Source organism: Cricetulus griseus, chromosome X (assembly GCF_003668045.3).
Source record: "Cricetulus griseus strain 17A/GY chromosome X, alternate assembly CriGri-PICRH-1.0, whole genome shotgun sequence".
In the NCBI taxonomy this organism is placed as follows: domain Eukaryota; kingdom Metazoa; phylum Chordata; class Mammalia; order Rodentia; family Cricetidae; genus Cricetulus; species Cricetulus griseus.
The window spans coordinates 37177727-37194704 of record NC_048604.1 but is presented as its reverse complement, the minus strand read 5'-3'; the positions used below and the strand labels follow the sequence as shown (position 1 = coordinate 37194704).

The 16978-nt window shown below is 37.8% G+C and overlaps 1 protein-coding gene across 4 annotated transcripts in view; it reads right to left on the bottom strand.

The window, feature by feature from the left end:
* The window catches only part of Chrdl1 (chordin like 1), a 159447-nt gene that overhangs the window by 131074 nt on the left and 11395 nt on the right, over positions 1–16978 (bottom strand). The window lies entirely within an intron of this gene.

Below are 16978 nucleotides of genomic sequence, written 5' to 3'. Positions count from 1 at the left end.
TTACCTGTAAGTTTCATAATTTAATTTTTCTTTATAACTGAATAAAAATTCCAATGTGGTTAGATACTGTGCATTTCTTTATCTACTCATCATTTGATGAAAACCTAAGCTGGTTCTATTTCCTAGCTATTGTGGATGGAGAAGCAGTGGATGAAGATGAGCTAGTATCTCTGTATAGAATACAGAATCCTTTGGGTATACCTAGGCGTGGTACAGCTGAATTATATGGTGACTCTTCTACTATCTTCCTGAAACACCACACTGAATTCCATAGTGGCTACAGAGTTTCACTCCTATCAACTATGAATAAGGGCTCCTCTTTCCACACAATCTCACCATCATGTGTTTTTTTCTTCGTCTTTGCCACTTGTGCTGGGGCAAGAAGAAAACTCAAAGTAGTTTTAATTTGCAAAGAAAGATGCTATTCAGGTTTCTGGGGGAGAAAAATCATTGACACTATTACCCGTCAGTGAACCATGTGAGATTCAATAACAACTGACATTGGAACTTTTACCCATTGATGAAATAGTGGTGTGAATGCTATGGTGATAAACATTCCCTATATGATTGGATCTAAGGCTTACTGAACAGGACAGTACTCATGTCTGTATATTAAAATGGACCTAAGAATCCATAGTTGACTAAGACAGACCTCAAGAGAGAACCCAATTCTATTCTATTTCTTTGCTAAATAGACACAGTACCAAACTATCTTCTAAATATGTACCTTTATATCCATTAATTAGTAGAGCTGTCAACACTCATGAGGACATTATTTTTGCAATGGATAATGGTTAATACAGAGACTCAGAGTTGATCAAAATATAAAGAATAAGTGACTATGGAGTGCCTTAATGGAACATCTCTAGTATACTCTGTTACCCCAAAGCAAGTATCATCATGGAAGTAGGAGCAAAAGGATTGGGTGGACTGCTATGAAACAGTGTTTTGCAGCCATGGAAGGGCTATTTCACATATTAACTTACAGTGACTATGGTTGCCAGTCAAAATTCCAGCATGGATTGGAGATGTGCTCATGGAGTCCAATCTCTAGCTGAGGCTCTATTGTTAATTTACATCATCTGAGGAAGTGATAGTCAGTTTAATTCAAAGACGTGGCCCCTGGTGGATTGTCCGTGCTCCAATAAATGACTTCATGCCCATATGCACGTTGGCAGCACTAAGTGACATGAAGGTAATTAGTGGTTGTGGGGGGATCTGAAAGGAGTTAGAGGATAAATGGGGGCAAATATGATCAAAACACAATGTGTAAATATATGAAATTTTCAAAAAGTAAAATATTTTTAAATGTCAAATATTTATTGATAGTTTCATTGGGAAAGCTTTTCAAATGAGTATCACTATAATGAGCAAGCTCAGGAAAATATATAAGGCAGTTACAGCTTAAAGAAGTAAAATGACTTATAAACATACTTCTGGATTACAAGTTAGTAAACTTGTCTTCTAGTCTTAACTATCATTATGCATCTATGTGACCTTCAAAAAATTTTATTAAATAAATAGCTCTCTACCAGTTTCCTACAAAATGGGAACAGAGTTTTACTTACTTATTCATCTCAAGGAGTTCTCTGAAAGAGCAAATTCACAGTATACATGAAGTTTGCCTTCATCAAAAGAGGACAAAGAACTCCTCTAGTATATCCTGTAGCTACCACAAGTCTTGATGGTAGTATACCAGAAGCCAGAGGCTTTAAACCAGACCAGTGACTCATTGCAATGAACATTTACCAGTAAAACTTATGGGACAAAGAGGTATACTATATGGCACAATGAAACCCCCATTGCCACCAGGACAAATGAAAAGGTGTTAGAGAAGCAGGAAAGGATAAGCAAATAGATTTTTCTGTTGTTGTAGTTCTTGTTTTGTATTTGTTTTTAGGTCTTTTTGTTTTGTTTTTGCTTTTTGCTTTTGTGCACTTGCTTGCTTAATTTGATTTGATTCCTTATGTGGGGGGGTAATGACAGGGATGAGGGGAGGGTAGGGGGACTAGGTGGTGAATGGAATTGGGGTGCATGATGTGAAACTCCTAGAGTCAACAAAGAAGTTATTTTCAAAAGAGATCTAGCATTTTCACTCTTAGGCATATACCCAAAAGATGCACATTCATACCACAAGGACATCTGTTCAATCATGTTCATAGCAGCATTGTTTGTATTAGCCAGAACCTGGAAGCAACCTAGATGCCCCTCAACTGAAGAATGGATAAAGAAAATGTGGTACATTTACACAATGGAGTACTACTCAATGGTAAAAACAATGACATCTTGAAATTCACAGGCAAATGAATGGAACTAGAAGAAACCATCCTGAGTGAGGAAACCCAGTCACAAAAAGAGAAACATGGTATGTACTCGCTCATATATAAATTTTAGACATAGAGCAAAGGATTACCAGCCTACAATCCATGACCCCAGAGAAGCTAGGAAACAAGGAGACATGCATGGACCCCTCTTCCAGAAAGGAAAGGGACAAGTTCTCCTGAGTAAATTGGGAGCACAGGGGAGGGGGAGATAGGTAGGAAAAAGAGGAGAGGAGAAGGGGAGGGGGAGAATAACATGAAGGATCAGAAAGGTCAAGTTTGGAGAAGAACAGAGGAGAGAAAAGAAAGAGATACCATAATATAGGGAGCCATTATAGGTTTAAAGAGAAATCTGGCACTAGGGAAATGTCCAGGGATCTACAAGGATGACACCAACTAAGAATCTAAGCTATAGTGGAGAGGCTACTTTAAATGTTCTTCCCTGATAATGAGATTGATGACTACCTTATGCCATCATAGAGCCTTCATCCAGTAGCTGATAGAAGCAGAAGCAGACACCCACAGCTAAACACTGAGCCAAAATCCTGGAATCCTGTTTTAGAGAGGGAGGAGTAATGAGCAAAGGAGTCAAGACCATGCTGGGGAAACCCACAGAAACAGATGACCTGAGCAAGTGGAAGCTCACAGACCCCAGACAGACAACTAGGGAATCTGCATAATACTGAACCAGGGCCCCGGAAAATGGGTGTCAGCTGGGAGATTTGGGCAGTCTATGGGGCCTCTGGAAGTGGAACCAGTATTTTTCCCTAGTGCAGTCATGGGCTTTGGGAGCTAATTCCGTATGTAAGAATACTCTTTCAGCCTAGATACATGGGGAAGGGCCTAGGTCCTGCCCCAAATGATGTGACAGACTTTGATGATCTCCCATGGGAGACCTCACTCTCCCTGAGGAGGAGTAGCATGGGGGGATGGTGAGGAGAATGGGAGAATGGAAGGGAGAGGGAACTGGTATTGGTATGCAGAATAAGATTGTTTTTAATTTAAATAAAAATTAATTTTAAAAAGAGGACAAGGAAGTATTCATTTAAAAGATATACATTAATAAAAATAAGATGTGGTTATGTTCAAAACAAAGTAGGATAATATTTCTATCAAGAACTGTTTTGTCTAGTCATTCAAGTTGCCATAATTGACAAATGGGAAAATTTAGTCAAATGGCACAAGTTTTAATTATCAGTCTGGTGGTCTAACAAGGTATACACTACAGTTACTATAGTGAATAATAATGCATTTTATACTTAAAATTTGGAAAGAGTAATTTCATATCAGAGTAACCTCAAACACTCTCACAAAATTATATAAAGGGCTATTCTGTATTCATTAATTAGTTTGATTTCACTAATCATTTCATAATTCATTCTTAGATCAAAAGATTTCTTTAACTACATCATAAGTAAATGCAAGTTCAATGCCTAATTATACTTTTTAATAGAGCTTAGTTGAAGTAGTAGTTGCAAAGCTTAAGTTTGACATTATTTATCTCAATCACAGTACTTCTACCTTTTTAAAGTTCTTTGTTTTGCAATGAGGAATTAGTTGTGACCTTCTGAGGCTAATGAATTGCCATTGTCTAAAAGAAGTCATCAGAGAAAGAGAAAATTGGCTAAGAAGCAAAAAAGTAAATTAAACGTTATGACTATGCAACTGAACAAAAGATTCTCAGTGACCTTTATTGTACTGATTAAATAATATTGCATTTTGAATGTCACAACAAGTTTCATAAGCGGCCTTATATCAGTTTTCATATTTTTGTAACAGCTGGATATTAAAAAATCAAGGAGACTGAATCATGAGGAAATTCTGGTGAAAACAGACCCTTTCAAGGTTCAATTAGTAACTCAAAGAACCTGACATTCTGTAATCAGTTGGCCTAGCTAATTCTAGACAGTATAGAAATTTATTTAATCTCACCTTCTGAGTTAAGGTTCACCTTCCTAGTGAGTTTGTAAGCTACTACTTTGTCTATTTTGCTTTTTTTGTACTTGAAAAAGAGGCTTTGATGCATTTTTCAGGCAGCCTCACTTAAAGTTCACTTGTTCCATTAGGAAACTGGCCCAGGAAGTTTTAGTAGATTGCCAAAAGTCATGCAGTTCTGTAAATGCGGACTGGTACTGTTTTGCACGAGTGCTTTAGACAATTGTGATAAGTATGTTATCCAAAAGAGCATGAGCAATTAATTTTCGGCTAGTTCATTCAGTTAGGAATAGTGTTAAGAATAAACAATCACATGTTCTTTCTCAGATTTCCAAGCCATTCATTACAGGAGCATGCCGCGTTCACAGCCAGGTAAGACTGATGATCACTTTTCTACTCCGGTAGCCTGCATAGCATCTTTCACAGTATGAAAGCTAGATAGTGGGGAAGAAGCTTCCAGGTCAGTACCAGTTTGGGTTTTCCATGCTCTGTGACATCAGCATGTGGTGTCTTTGGTAATAGGGTCTTTCCACCTAGCCTGGGGTCCATGAAGAACAGAACAGTGGGAGTAGCCTGTAATATTTTAAGCGTCTATGGGATTTCACTGAAAGACTCCAAAAAGTAACTAATTCTTGGCACTGGAATTTTTATTTATCAGTCTGTGCTCTATGGTAGGGGCATGATCTTTCCATTACAGGATTAGGTCCATTTAAGATTTTTTTTAAAAAATTATTTGAATTAGAAAGATTAATTTACATGTAAATCCCAGTTCCCTCTCCCTCCCCTCCTCCACTGCCCCCCTCAACTAACACCCTACCTATCCCATATCCTTTCTGCTCCCCAGGGAGGGTGAGGCCTTCCATAGGGAGTCTTCAGAGTCTGTCATATCCTTTGGGATAGGGCCTAAACCCACTCCCTTGTGTCTAGGCTCAGAGAGTATCCCTCCATGTGGGATGGGTTCCCAAAGTCCATTCCTATGCTAGAGATAAGTACAGATCCACTACAAGGGGCCCCATAGATTTCCAAGGTCTCCTCACTGACACCCACATTCAGGGGGTCTGGATCAGTCCCATGTTGGTTTCCCAGCTATCAGTCTGGGGACTAAGAGCTCTCCCTTGTTCAGGTCAGCTGTTTCTGTGGGTTTCACCAGCTTGGCCTGGACCACTTTGCTCATCAGTCCTCCTTCTCTGCAACTGGATTCCAGTTAAGTTCAAGGTTTAGATGTGGGTGTCTGCTTCTACTTCCACCAGCTGCTGGATGAAGGCTATAGATGGCATATAAGTTAGTCATCAATCTCATTATCAGGGGAGTATATTTAAGGTAGCCTCTCCTGCTGCTTAGATTGTTAGTTGGCATCATCTTTGTAGCTCTCCAGACATTTCCCTAGTGCCTGATTTCTCTGTAAACCTATAATGTCTCCTTCTATTACAGTATCTTTTATCTTGCTCTCTTCTGGTCTTTGCCCAACTCAACCTCCCTGGCCCATCATGTCCTCCTCACCCCTCTTCTTCTCTCCTTCTCATTCTCCTAGTGCCATATGCCTAACCCCCATGCTCCCAATTTGCTCAGAGACCATTTGCTCTTGTCCCTCTCCCCTTCTCCACGGGACCATGTTTGTCTCTCTTAGGTTACTCCTTGTTTACTAGCTTCTCTGGCAGTGTGGATTGTAGGCTGGTAATCCTTTACGCTATGTCTAAAATCCACATATGGGTGAGTACATACCATTTTTGTCTTTTTGTGATTGGGTTACCTCACTCAGAATGGATTCTTCTAGTTCCTTCCATTTGCCTGTGAATTTCAAGATTCCATTTTTTTTTCTGCTGAGCAGTAATCCATAGTATAAATGTACCACAATTTCTCTATCCATTTTTCAGCTGAGGGGCATCTAGATTGCTTCCAGGTTCTGGCTATTACAAATAGTGGGGCAATGAACATCATTGTACAGATGTCCTTGTTGTATGAATGTGCTTTTTTTGGGTATATGCCTAAGAGTGGAATTACTGGATCTTGTGGAAGACTGATTCCCATTTTTCTGAGGAATCCCCATACTGATTTCCAAAGTGGCTGTACAAGTTGGCACTCCCACCAGCAGTGGAGGAGTATTCCCCCTTCTCCCCATCCTCTCCAGCATAAACTGTCATTGGTGTTTTTTATTTTAGCCATTCACACAGGTGTAAGGTGGTATCTCAGAGTTGTTTTGATTTGCATTTCCCTGATGGCTAAGGAAGTTGAACACTTTCTTATGTGTCTTTCAGCCATTTTAGATTCCTCTATTGAGAATTGTGTATTCAGTTCTGTACCCCACTTTTTAATTGGATTATTTGGTGTTTTGGAGACTAGCTTCTTGAGTTCTTTGTAAGTTTTGGATATCAGCCCTCTGTTGGATGTGGGGTTGGTGAATATCTTTTCCCAATCTGTGGGCTGTCATTTTGTCTTGTCCACTATGTCCTTTGCCTTACAGAAGCTTCTCAGTTTCAGGGGGTCTCATTTATTGTTGATCTCAGTGTCTGTGCTACTGGTATAATGTTCAGGAAGTGATCTTCTGTATCAATTCATTCAGGGTATTTCCTATTTTCTCTTCTAATAACTTTAGTGTGGCTGGATTTATTTTGAGGTCTTTGATCCATTTGGACTTAAGTTTTGTGCATGGCAATAGACATGGATCTATCTGCAGTTTTCTACATGCCATCATCCAGTTATGACAGCACCATTTGTTGAAGATGCTTTCTTCATTATATTGTGTAGCTTTAGCTTCTTTGTCAAAAATCAGGTGTTCATAGGTGTGTGGGTTAATATCAGGGTTTTCAACTTTATCCCATTGGTCTACTTGTCTATTTTTGTGCCAATACCAAGCTGTTTTCAGGACTATGACTTTATAATAGAGCTTGAAATTGGGGATGGTGAGGCCTCCAGAAGTTCTTTTATTGTACAGGGTTGTTTTAGCTATATTGGGTCTTATGTTTTTCCATATAAAGTTGAGAATTGTTTTTCCAAGGTCTATGAAGAATTGTGCTGGGATTTTGATGGTGATTGTATTGAATCTGTAGATTGTTTTTGGCAAGATTGCCATTTTTATTATGTTGATCCTGCCTATCCAAGAACATGGGAGATCCTTCTATTTTCTGGTATCTTCTTTAATTTCTTTCTTTAAAGACTCAAATTCTTATGATACAGGTCTTTCACTTTTTTGGTTAGCATTAGCCCAAGGTATTTTATGTTGTTTTTGGCAATTATAAAGGGTGATGTTTATCTGATTTCTTTCTCAGCACATTTATCATCCATATATAGTAAGTAGGGCTACTGATTTTTTTTGAGTTAATCTTGCATCCTGTCACTTTGCTGAAGGTGTTTATCAGCTGTAGGAGTTCCCTGGTAGAGTTTTTCAGGTCACTTATGTAGACTATCTTATCATCTGCAAACAGTGAAAGCTTGACTTCTTCCTTTCCAATTTGTATCTCCTTGATCTCCTTTTGTTGTCTTATTACTCTAGCTAGAACTTCAAGGACAATATTGAAGAGATATCGAGAGAGTGGACAGCCTTCTCTTGTTCCTGATTTTAGAGGAATAGCTTTGAGTTTCCCTCCATTTAGTTGATGTTGGCTGTTGGTTTACTGTATATTGTTTTTATTATGTTCAGGTATGTTCTTGTTATCCCTGATCTCTTCAGGATCTTTATCATGAAGGGATGTTGGATTTTGTCAAAGGCTTTTTCAGCCTCTAGTGAGATGATCATGTGGTTTTTCTTTTTCAGTTTGTTTAAATGGTGGATTACATTGATGGATTTTTGTCTGTTGAACCAACCCTCTATCCCGGGATGAAGCCTACTTGATCATGTTGGATGATTTTTCTGCTATATTCTTAGAATCGGTTTGCCAGTATTTTATTCAGTATTTTTGCATCAATGTTCATGAGGGATATTGGTCTGTAGTTTTCTTTCTTAGTTGTGTCTTTGTGTGGCTTGGGTACCAAGGTAATTGTAGCCTCCTACAAAGAGTTTGGCAATGAACCTTCTGCTTCTATTGTGTTGAACTATTTGAGGCATATTGATATTAGCTCTTCTTTGAGTTTCTGGTATAATTCTGTACTGAAACCATATGGCCCTGGGTGGTTCTTTTTTGGGGGGGAGGGTTGGGAGACTTTTGATGACTACTTATATTTTTTTAGAGGTTATAGGTCTGTTTAAGTTGCTTTCTGTTCTTGATTCAATTTTGGTAAGTGATATCTGTCCAGAAAATTGTCCATTTCCTTTCAATTTTGTGGAGTATAGGTTTTCAAAGTATGACCTGAAGATTCTCTGGATTTCCTCAGTGTCTGTTGTTATGTCCCCCTTTTCATTTCTGATTTTGTTAATTTGCATGTCCTCTCTCTGCCTTTTGGTTAGTTTGGATAAAGGTTTGTCTATCTTGTTGATTTTCTCAAAGAACCAACTCTTACATTGATTCTTTGAATTGTTTTCTTTGTTACAACTTTATTGATTTCTGCCCTCAGTTTGATTATTTCCTAGCGCCTACTCCTCAGGGGTGAATTTGCTTCCATTTGTTCTAGAGATTTCAGTTGTGATGTCAACTCTCTGGTGTGACTATCCTCTAGATTCTTCATATGATCACATAGAGCTATGAACTTCCCTCTTAGTACTGCTTTCAAATTGTCCCATAAGTTTGGGTATGTTGTGTCTTCTTTTCATGGAATTCTAGGAAGTCTTTAATTTCTTTCTTTATTTCTTCCTTGACCCAGGTATGTGCAATTGCATGTTGTTCAATTTCCATGAGTTGGTAGGTTTTCTGTAGTTCGTGTTGGTGTTGAATTCTGATTTTAAAGCATGGTGGTCTGATAAGACGCAGGGGGGTTATTCCATTTTTTGTACCTGTTGAGGTTTGCTATGTTGCTGTATATATGGTGGATTTTAGAGAAGGTTCCATGTGATGCTGAAAAGGAGGTATATTATTTTGTGTTTGGATGGAATGTTCTATAGATGTCTGTTAATCCCAATTGGGTCATAACTTCTGTTAGTTCCTTTGTCTCTTTGATAAGTTTCTGTCTGGTGGTCCAGTGAATTGATGAGTGTAGTTAATTTCCTCAGATTGGAGTTTTCCTTCCAGTACTTTTTGTAGAGCTGGATTAGTGGTTACATATTGTTTACATATGGTTTTGTTGTGGAATATCTTGTTTTCTCCATTTACAGTGATTGAAAGCTTTGCTGGGTATAGTAGTCTGGGCTGGCATCCGTGTTCTCTTAGAGTTGAAAGCCAGGTCCTTGTGGCTTTCAGAATTTCCATGGAGAATTCCAGTGTAATTCTGATAGGTTTGCCTTTATATGTTACTTGGCCTTTTTCCTTTGCTGCTCTTAATATTCTTTCTTTATTCTCTACGTTTGGTGTTTTAATTATTATGTGACGAGGGGACTTGCTTTTGTGGTCCACTCTATTTGGTGTTCTGTAGGCTTCTTATACTTTCATTGGTATGTCTTTCTTTCTGTTGGGAAAGTTTTCTTCTGTGATTTTGCTGAATATGTTCTCTGCACCTTTGAACTGGGTTTCTGCATCTTCTTCTATATCTATTATCCTTAGGTTTGGTCTTTTCACTGTGTCTCATATTTCCTGGGTATTTTGTGTTAAGGATTTGTTGTGCTTAAGGTTTTCTTTGCTTGATGAATTTATTTCCTCTAGTTTATCTTACGTGTCTGAGATTCTGTCTTCCATCTCTTGTATTCTGTTGGTTATGCTTGCATCTGTGGTTGATTGTTTACTCAACTTTTCCACTTTCAGCATTCCTTCAGTTTGTGTTTTCTTTATTGTCTCTATTTCAGTTTTCAGGTCTTGAACTGTTTCCTTCAGCTGTTTAATTGTATTTCCTTGGCTTTTCTTGATTTCTTGCATCTTTTGGTTTGTCTTTTCTTCCATTTCTCTGAAGGATTTTCTCATTTCCTCTCTTAGGGTCTCTATCATCTACATGAAGTTGTTTTTATGGTTGCTCTCTTCTGCTTCATCTGTTTTGGGATGTTCATGACTTGTTGGTGTAGAGTCCCTAGACTCTGGTGGGGTCATATTCCTTTTTTTGTTGTTGGGTGTGTTCTTATATTGTTGTCATCCCATCTCTTCTTCCAGTGGGTGCACGTGGTATCTGTTTCTCTCCTGGTATGTATGGGTCCAAGGTTCTCTTCCAGTGGGTGCAAGAGGGTCCAATGCTCTGATGGGTCTCAAGATGGGTGCAGGCAGTTCTAAGGCACTTTCTCTCCAATTGGGTGGGAGTTGGACTAGCACAGAGATGTCAGCAGACTCTGGGTTTCTTGGTCCTCAGGGGCGAGTCAACCTGCTTGCAGATCCCAGGACGGGAGTGCCCAGAGTGGCCAGGCAGAAGTTGGGCCCAAGGCAGGGGCCAAAGCAGCTCACCTCTGCCCTGAGTGGGGTAGGAGTAGCCCAGCAATCTCTGCAGATTCAGGGTTTCTTGGTCCTCAGGGGCCAAGTTGGCCTGCGTGCAGACCGCAGGATGGACAAGATCATATATATATATATATATATATATTATATATATATATATATATATATATATATATGAATTTGTTTTAGGAAGCTCCTACAGTAGCAGGTTTTCATATGACTTTTTCAAAAAAATCTTTAGTATTAGTCATCCCTTCCCATATTACCTTATGTACCTTGCACACTCACCTTCCTTCTCATTATACCCTCTCTGTTTCATTATTTTCCTTTCTCCTTCAAACCTCTGTGTTCTATATACCTTCCCTTCTACCATGGCCCCTTACCAGTTTCCTAATTTCTATGCGTAGTCTAAATGAAACACACGTAACTGAAAATTCAAAGCTAGCATCTACAAATGAGAGAAAATATACATTTTCTTTAGAGTCTGGCTTACCTCATTTAGAATGATTGTTTATAGCTCCATCTGTGAATTTCATGATTTCATTTTTCTTACCAGCTGTATAGTATACTATTGTGTCAATGTACCACATTTTCATTATCTATTCATCAGCTGATGAACTTCTAGGCTCTTTCTATTTCCTGGTTTTTATAAAACATAATAAGCATGGATGTGAAAGTATCTCTATAATAGGATATAGAGTCCTTTGGATGTGCCTATAGTAGGGCCATGTTGTAGACCCATTTACGACTTTTTGGAGAGACTCTAGCCGTGTTTCTCAACTTTCCTAATGCTGTGCTCTTTAATACAGTTTCTCATGTGGGTAGTCTAGACAGTGGTTCTCAACCTTCCTAATGCTGTGACCCTTTAATACAGTTCCTCATGTTGATGGTCTACACAGTGGTTCTCACCCTTCCCAATGCTGTGACCCTTTAATACAGTTCCTCATGTTGATGGTCTACACAGTGGTTCTCACCCTTCCTAATTCTGTGACCTTTTAATACAGTTCCTCATGTTGATGATCTAGACAGTGGTTCTCACCCTTCCTAATGCTGTGACCCTTCAATACAGTTCCTCATGTTGATGATCTAGACAGTGGTTCTCAACATTCCTAATGCTGTGACCCTTTAATACAGTTCCTCATGTTGATGGTCTAGACAGTGGTTCTCACCCTTCCTAATGCTGTGACCCTTTAATACAGTTCCTCATGTTGGTGGTCTAGACAGTGGTTCTCAGCCTTCTTTTCTTCATGTTGTGGTGACCCCCAATCATAAAATTATTTTTCCCTACTTCATGACTGGAATTTGCTTCTGTTGTGAATTGTAATGTAAATATCTGATATGCAGGACATCTTTTATTTAACACAAACAGGTCCCGCCCACCTGTAGAGAATTACTTCTCTACAGTAATTTCCATAGTGAACGCACCAGTTTGCACTCTCACCAGCAGTGAATAAGTGTTCTCCTTTCTCCACATTCATGCCAGTATTCTTTTGACCATTTGTTTTTTTAGATCTTAGTCATCCTGGCTGGGATAAAATGAAATCTCAAAGTAGTTTTGATTTGAAATTCCCTGATGGCTATGGATATTTAACATTAAAAAAGCTTCTCAGCCATTTGTGTTTTATCATTTGTTTAGTTCAGTGTCTCATTTGATTTTTGTAATTTTTCTTAAATATGTTTTGAATTGAAATAGAATTGCATCACTTTCTCCTCCTCTCTTTCTTCCCTCCAGGCCCTACCACCTAACTTACTTCCAAGTTGATAGCCTCTTTGTCTTTATTATTGTTACAAACATGCATATATTTATACATTTTTAGATTACTTGATTTTGTGTGTATTGGTGTTTTGCCTACAAATATGTATGCACTGCACAAATGTGTCCATAGAAGTCCTGGATCCCCTGGAAACCCAGGTCCTCTGCAAGATCAACAAATACTATTATCTGTTGTGTTGTCTTTCTAGTCCCTTTATGACTCATGTTTTAATTAAGTTGCTTGTTTTCTTGATATCTAGATTTTTTAGTTCTTTGTATGAAGATAATAACCCCTTGTCAGATGTATAGATTCAAAAGACTTTTTCTCATTCTTTACGCTGCCCCTTCTATAGAATAATTACATCTTTTGCTATAAGTAGCTTCATGAGGTACCTTTCATCAATTGTTGGTCTTGATGCCTTCACTACTGGAATCCTACTCAGAAAGTCCTTTCTTATGATTATGAATCAAAAGTATTCCCTACTTTTTTATCTGTCAAATTCAAGGTATCAGATCTTATGTCAAGATTCTTGATGCATATGGAGTTGAGTTTTGTACAGTTTAAGAAATGAAAATCAAGTTCTATCCTTCTATATGTAGTTATAGTGTTTGACCAGCACCACTTGATGAATGTGCTTATGTGCTTTTTTTCCCCAAAGTGTGATATTGACTTCCTTCTCAAAATCCAGATGGCTGTAGGAGCATATATGTCCTCAGTTCTATTCCTTTAATCAATGTGACTGTTTTGATGCCAGCCAACACCATGCTGTTCTTTTTTGAGTAGGCAAAGAATATATTTATTGTGAAAATTGTTAGTTCTTATTGAAAATATACCTTTTGATACATTATATTCTCGGTTTCCCTTCCTCCAACTCCTCCCAGATACCTCCTACTTACTCACTAACCCAAATCTCTACCCTTTCTTTCTCACTATCATTAGAATACAAATAGGCATCTAAAATAGTGACAACAATTACAAAATAAAATAAAAACAAACAAACCAGAATAGGGCAAAAGAGAAAACCAAACAGAAAAAACAAAGGAGAAGCGCAAGAAACATGTACAGACTCTGACACACACACACACACAAACACACACACACACATACACAAACACACACACACACACACACACACACACACACACAAACACAAACACACACACACAGAAAAGGGATAAAAACAAAATCAGAAACAATAGAAATGATGATATACAAGCAAAAGACATGTCATGTTAAAAACAAAAACTCAAAAAGTACCTTTAAGTTTGTTTTGTGTTGGCCATATGCTGCTGTCCATGGGGCCTGCCCTTAAATGAGGTTTGTATATCCAGTGAGGCTCCATTAGAGAAAACTAATTTTTCATTTATGAACAATGATCAGTTGGATACTTGTGGGTTAACGATGGGGACTTCTCTCAACTCCAGGACCATATTTGACTTAGACTTGTATAGGCTCTGTGCCTGCTGCCACAGTCTCTGTGAGTTCATACACCATCCTGTTTTTATTACTAGAGCTTATTATAACTTGAAATATGAGGTGGTGATACCTCCAGAAGATTTTTTAGATGTTGTTGTTACTTTTTTTGTTTTTTATCAGGGTTATTTTGTGTATACTGGGTCTTTTAAAAATGAAATTCATGATTATTCTTTCAATGCCTGTGAAGGGTTGCATTGGAAATTTGATGGGGATTGCACTGAGTATGGATATTGCTTTTGACAGGCTGGCCATTTTCACAATAGTAATTCTACCAATCCATGAACATGAGAGATGTCTTTCCATCTTCTGATACCTCCTTCAATTTCTTTTCTTAGAGTTATATTAGGGATTTAATCATACATGTCTTTCACTTCCTTGGTTAGATTGACTTCATGGTATTTTGAGAATATTATTAGTGGGGTTCTTTCTCTGATTTTCTTTTCAGTACCTTTGTTACTTGTATATAGGAAAGTTACTGATTTTTTTGTGTTTTGTATCTTGCTACTTTGCTGAAAGGATTTATCAGCTTTATTAGTTTTCTAATGGTGACTTTAAGGAATTTTAAGTATCGAACCATATCCATTACAAATAAGGATAGATAGCTGGGCGGTGGTGACACATGCCTTTAATTCCAGCTCTTGGGAGGCAGAGGCAGGTGGATCTCTGTGAGTTCGAGACCAGGCTGGGCTACAAGAGCTAGTTCCAGGACAGCCTTCAGAGCTGCACAGAGAAACCTTGTCTCAAAAAAAATCAAACCAAACCAAACCAAACCAAACAAACAAAGTAAGGACAGTTGAACATTCTTGCCTTGTTCCTACTTTTAGTGAAATGTTTTGCAATTCTTTATTTAGCATGACATTGTCTGAAGATTTTCTTTATGTTGCTGTTATGTTAAAATATGTTCTTCCCTAGGTATGTTTCATTTTGTCAAAGGCCTTTTTCTGTATCTAATGGGATGATTATGTGGTTTCTGTCCCTGAGTCTATTTATGTGGTGAATTACGTTTGTTAAGTTTGTTAATTTATCTTTGTTAAATCGTCTCATCAACTCTGGGATGAAAACAACTTGATCATGGTGAATAATCTTTTTTTGCTGTGTTCTTCAATTAATTCTGCGAATACTTTATTGAAAAATTGCATCTATGTTCGTAAAAGATAGTGAAAGTGTTACTTCCTTTTCTACTAATTTCTATTAGTAAATTCAAGAGTGTTGACATAAATTCTTTGAAGGTCTGATATAATTCTGCACTGAATTCAACTGGCCTTGGAAGGTTTATGTGGGGATTTTTCATTGCTATTTCTTCCTCATTGGACATTATGGGTTCATTTAAATTATTTACTTCATCTTGATTTAACATTGGAAGAACATATATATATATATATATATATGTGTGTGTGTGTGTGTGTGTGTGTGTGTATGTATGTATGTATGTATGTATATTTATACATATGTGTGCATGAATGCATGTATATATATGTATGTATATTCATCCATTTATTTTAGATCTGTTTTGTAAAATATAGATTGGGGTAGAGGGGGATTGAGTCAGGGTTTCTCTATGTAGTTTTGGCTGTCCTGGAACTTGTTTTGTGTCCCGCGCTATATTCTCGCCGGCAAGAATCACACAGGATCCTTCTGCAGGAAAGCTTTAATGCGTCTTGAGAGAGAGAGAGAGCATAAGCTTACCAGAGTGGAGACCCCAAGCCAAGAATCCCGTCCCCTAATAAAGGCTGGCATCCCCGCCTGGGACGTGTCACCCTATGAATGGCTTCAGCTCCTCAGGCCATATGAGCCACGGGATAGGCAAAGATCAAGGAAATGGATAATTACCCAGCGCCTGCGAAATAATTTACATTCAGTGCCTGCAGGCACCATCATTGTAATGGAGAATGCAGGGACGGCTCCCTACAGTTTTGTAGACCAGGCTGACCGCCAACTCAGAGATCTGCCTGCCTCTGCCTCTCAAGTGCTGGAATCAAAGGCCTGACTACTATGTTTGGTAAATGTGGATTTTTGAAGTATGACCTAAACATTCTCTCAATTTCCTCAGTGTCTGTTTTATGTCTCTCTTTTCATTCTAGTTTTATTAATTTGAGTTCCTCTTTCATTCTTTGACTTAATTCAGCTAAAGTTTTTCAACCATGTTTGTTGTTTCAAAGAGTCAATTCTTTGTTTCATTGATTCTTTGCAATTTTTCTTTTTGTTTGTTTTCTTAGTCTTAGCCCTGATTTTGAGTATCTCTTCCCATTGACTGTTTTGAATGCCTTTTGCTCCTATTTTTCCTAGGCATTCAGATGCACCATTAAATTATTAATTTGAATTGTTATAAACCTTCCTGTCAGAACTACCCTTATGGTATTCCAGAGATTTTTGGCATGTCGTGTTTTCATTTTTATTCAATTCTAGGAATTCAAAATTTCTAGCTTTATTTCCTTCTTCACCCAGTTATCACTCTGCAGTGTATTATCTATTTATTTTCCATGATTTTGTTTAATGGCCATAATTGCTACTGATAAATGACTTTATTCCATTATGGTAAGATAGAATGTAGGATTCTTTTTCAATTTTATTTTATTTGTGCAGACTTACTTCTTTTCTTAATATGCTGTCCATATTTAATAAATTCACATGGGCTGCTGAGAAAAAAAATGTGGTTTTCAGTGTTTAGGGACAATGCTCTCTAGATACCTGTTTGTCCCATTTGGTTTATGATGACATTTAATTCCAGAGTTTCTCTGTTCAGCTTTCTGAGGTGATCTGACAATTGGGGAGAATGGGATATTGAAGTCACCCATCATTTTAGTGCTGTGGTTAACCTATGATTTTCTATACAATTATATTCTTTTATAAAATTGAATGCTGCGGTGTTTAAATGCGTTTCAGATTGCAGTATCTTCTTGATTTTTTTCTTTAATGAGTATAAAATGTGCCTCATATTTTCTGAATACTTTTGGTATAATAGCTATGCCTGCTTGTTTCTTAGTTTCATCTGCTTGGAACCTCTATTTCTATCCTTTTATCCAAGAAGTTGGAGTCTACTGATGATAATGTGTATTTCTTGGAAGCAACAAAAAGATGAATTCTATTTCAAATCCAATTTGTTAATCTGTGTCTT